At 49.7% G+C, this 4,426-nt stretch overlaps 1 pseudogene; it reads right to left on the bottom strand.

The window, feature by feature from the left end:
- Window positions 1-442: 442 nt before the first annotated feature.
- On the bottom strand, window positions 443-1,864 carry LOC100730480 (coiled-coil domain-containing protein 152-like; annotated as a pseudogene).
- Window positions 1,865-4,426: the final 2,562 nt, after the last annotated feature.

Below are 4,426 nucleotides of genomic sequence, written 5' to 3'. Positions count from 1 at the left end.
TAGGGTCAGGCCCAGGTGCACCCAAGGAGCCAGGGAGGAGTAGATCTTTGCTGCTGTGGAGACCCCTGGAAGTCCCCAGCCTGAGGTGATCATCCACCCAAAGGAACCCCTTGAATCTTCTCTGGGCTGCCCACGATGCCACCTGACCCTGGGTCTAAGTCCAGACTCAGTCAAATTCAAATCACAAGACCATCTTGTCCATATCCATGTCTTTTCTGCAGTCAACACAAATACAGTACCAATATGTGTAAGGAGGCCTCTCCCATACTCTGCAAACCATCCAGCATCAGGTCTCAGGTCTCAGGCCAGACTCCATTTCTTTCTTTTCTCTTTTTTTTTTTTTCATAGTAATGATGGTTTAATAAGTAAATCAAGCCCTATACATTTTGAACTCCTTTATGGATAATACCATTAAGCAAGAAAGCGGTAAAACATTGGCCAATGTATGGATGGATCTGTCTAAATACACTCAATAAAAATGTTTAAAGGTGGCTTTTTAAAAAATTGTTTAGGCTTATATTGAAAATAGAAGTGAATTTTTCAATTTCTCTTTAAAAAGTAAATATTAATGTTTACTATTGTACTCAAAATCGTCTACATTTAAAGTTAAGACTTCTTGCCAGTAGAAAGGTGCTGCTCCAAATTGTGAATGGTATTACAAAGAACTGCAATTTCCTTTTTTTTTTTTCTTGAAGATGCTGAAGCTTCTCCAGCTGTAGTTTGATTATTTAATTTTGCTTTTCCTTGAGTTACTAACTTTGCATTGAACTTGGAAATTTTCATCGTTTTATTGGATCTTTGTGCGTTTCATTTAATTGTTTTTCTCTGCATATATTGATGTCTGCTTATTTCTATTTTATGTTCCTCCTCTTTCATTTTCATTGCCTGTACAAGTTTGGTGTTAGTACCATTATATTCCTGCTCCTGAGATTTTAGTTTTTTCTTTGCCACACCAGTATTTCTTTTTAGCTGTTCATTTTCACCTTTCAAATTGTGTTGATATTCAAGAGTCTGTTGTAACCCTTTTATCATGAAGAGCAGCACATTCATTTTTAATTGAGACTTCCTTTGTTTGCATTACTTTTAATAAACAGGTAGTCTTTTCCTATTGAATGTCCAGTATGTTATTCTTTCCACAGATTCCTATCATTTTCTTTTCTATCTTTGAGGAATCCTTTATAAGTCTGTCAATATTCACACTGCTAATCTTTGTCGTACATCCTTCGCTGCTTTGTTTCATATTTGAACTACTGTTGATCCTAGTTCCTCAGTGTCTCTCCAGCCTCCGTTTCATGGTACTTTTTCTTTAGCCTCAGCCTGCCTCCCCGTTTACAGGGCAGGACTGTGAGATCCACTCTCAGTCCCTTCCCCAGAATTCCTCTGGGCTCTGCCCTTGCTCCCTTTCCACTTCACCTCTGTCAAGGGGCCTGTGCCTGCCTCCTTTCTTTCTTCCATGCTGCCAGCTCCAGGGGATATATGTGCAAGCATGCGTGTGAATAGGAGCTTGCGTGTGAATGACAGCGTGTGCACGGTTACACGCATGCATGCGTGCACGAACTTTTGCGTGCATTAAGCATGTGGATAGGTGGGAGGGATTGTGCGTGCCAGGCTATGTGCTGCCCTTGAGGTGGAATCTAGTGTAAGAGATCAATCAACACGTATTTATCACGGGTCTCTCTAGGGGAGGACTAAGAAAGCAGCAGTGAAAAGAACAAACCCGTTCCTCCAGGGCACAACGGCCCTGGAGTGTGCCGCTATGGGGACCAAGGCAATGGCTCTTAGGCTCTATAAACCCAAAGACAGCGCCACGTAGGTGATTCTCGCCTCCCCACTCACACTTCACCCCCCAAGTGTTTCCCTTCCAAGCTCCAAGCTCAAGCACTTTGGTGTCTACCCCAGACCCCATCACGACCCCACCACGACCCCACCACGGCCCCACCACGGCCCCACCACGGCCCCACCACGGCCCCACCACGGCCCCACCACGGGCCCACCACCGCCCTGTCCGCGCGAACCAATCTCTCCCCATCCGGGTCTCCAGGGCTAGCTCCGCCCCTTCAGCGCCCGCGCAGGGCCCCTCCCTCACGCTGGTGCTCAGAAGCCCCGCCCCTCCAGCAACCAGGCTTGAAGGCTCCGCCCCTAGGCACGCTGCCCCCACCTCCACCCCTACGTTGGCCCCTTGTTTTCCGCCCACGCAGGAAGACCCTTTCTTCCGCGGTTGCGCCCGCCCTTGGGGCTAGGGGTCAGAGTCGGCGCTGCGCCACTCTTTGGGAGGGGCCGTGTGAGGCTTCCATGCATCTTGCGGGCGCTCACAGGTCCTGAATTTAGGTCTGGCCCTCTTGCGTGTACTGGCTGTGAGAGGCCCAGGGTAGGAGTTGTGCTGTGCGGGCGGGAGTGCAGGTAGAGGCTGCAGGGTCGGCTAAGGGGGAGGAGCAGGCACCCACGTGTCACAGAACAGACAAAAAAATCGCTTAGTAGAGTGCTGTGTGCCCTCGCGGGGCAGTAAAAAAAGAGCACATTGAGGCAGCCCTATTCAACCCCTCCTCCTCTTCATCTGTGTCCCCTGGTGCCTTACTTAACCCCTTTGGGCCTCTTTTCATTCCCTGAAAAATATTTTAATTGACACCTCCTACATGAGGAGGTTGTAGAGATACTGAAGGCGCAGTGAAGATGGTTCATATATAGTACCCATCCTAATTAGGCATCTAGTCCTTACTGCCCGTCTGAGAGGGTTAGCCCCAGTAGGAGCTTTAGAGATCTTCCAGTTCAGTAGCTCCCAAACCTTTGCCATCATCAGAATCACCCAGGGGACATGCGTGTTAAGACAAGGATCTCTGGGTTTCCTACTCCCAGAGAGTCTCTTCTGCAGATCCGGGCCTGAGAACATGCATTTCCGACAGAATTTCAGGGTGTCGGGAGGCTTTCAGGGTGTCGGGAGGCTGCGGCTGCAGGTCAGGGGATCAGACCGTCATTTAAAGATGACAATCCCGAGGTTCAGAGTACAGGTTGAGCACCCTCTCAGTTCCTTGCTCCTGAACTGTTACATCCTTCCAGCCCGAGGTCCAGGCCAAGGCCAGGAGATTCAGGCTGGTAAGAGGAGAAAAAGGTGCTAGGCACCCAGGGAGTGTCAGGATGTGAAAGTAGCATGTTTGCACAGGGCTCTAGGGCTGGACCTGAGTTGTAGTGGGAGAAATGAGATTGAGAAACAAGCCACTGGTGTGCCCAAGAGAAAAGTGGCCTCCTGGGTCACTTTTGTGTCCGGAGCCCCTGCAGCTTGGGATGTGTGTGTGGGGATATATGTGAGAATCTCTGTATATGTGGTTGTTGTGTGTGCGTGAGAGAGTGTGTGAGAGAGTGTTGCTGTAACGAAGTATTGCAGGCCAAGAGGCCTGGCCACAGGCAAGTGTTTCCTCACTGTCACAGTGTGGGCAGAGCTGGTCTCCCTTGAGGTCTCTGCAGTTTGCAAGTAGCTGTCTTCTGTCCTGACTTGATCCTCTCTTCCTATAAAGCCCCCAGTCAACGGGTTGGGGCCTACCTTCATGACCACCTTTTGACTTAGTTACCTCTTTAAGACTGTGGAGATTCTGGAGGTTAGGCTGTGGCATGTGAACTTGAGACTGCACGCCTCAATGTGCTCTTGTGTGGGGGCTGGGAGCCATCTTTGTAGGAAGCAGCCATTTGGGGACCCAGGAGGGGCCTCCTTCCCTAGGAAGTTCAGGCAGAGAAAGCTAACCTCCCACCTCGTCCTGGGGTTTGTGGGAAGGGGCTGAGGGGCCCTGTGGTGTCCCAGATCAACATGGCCCTTGAGGCTCAGGGTTTAACGTGAATTTTTCCTAGATCTATGCAGCAGTTAGCTTCCTCTAAGCAGCCTCTCCTTGGGGCCACTTTATATGACAGCACTGCCTCTTGGGCCCCCCAGGGGATACTGCCTGCATCAGAAGAGAAGGGAGAAGAGCAGGGGAGCTGGCTGGCTTCCAGGGATGGGCTACTGTGCTCACACCATCGGGGCCTGCCTGAATGCTCCCCGTGAGTGCTCAGTGTGTCCCCAGGGCCAGGTTCTTCATGTTTTAAAGCTGCAAGGGTCATTTCTGAGGCTCCTTCCAGCTAGTTTAACTCACTCCCATGGTGAAAGAACTGTTGGTGAACTTGCAGGAAGATGTGGCAAGAGGATATTCAAGCCTTTTGCAAGGCTCATTTTCCATCAGGGAAGGGCATGTAACCTAACGAGCTGTCCTTTATGGGAACTGAGCAAGAACTCACTGGCACCATCTTAGCCACTGGCTGCACTTGGGACAATGATTTTGCTTTTGAGTGTAGTGTGACCAGGAAAAGGTGTTGCTGGCTTTAGTTTGAACTAGAAAAGGCCTGAGGAACAAGCTATTGAAAAAGCTGCAGGCTCTCTTGAGGGGCCTAGGGCTACAGGTTT

This window comes from Cavia porcellus, unplaced genomic scaffold (genome assembly GCF_034190915.1).
Source record: "Cavia porcellus strain 051 isolate PalLab524CR breed Dunkin Hartley unplaced genomic scaffold, mCavPor4.1 scaffold_13, whole genome shotgun sequence".
NCBI lineage: Eukaryota > Metazoa > Chordata > Mammalia > Rodentia > Caviidae > Cavia > Cavia porcellus.
Note: the sequence above shows the minus strand (reverse complement) of the source record. Positions and strands in the feature narration are given on the sequence as shown.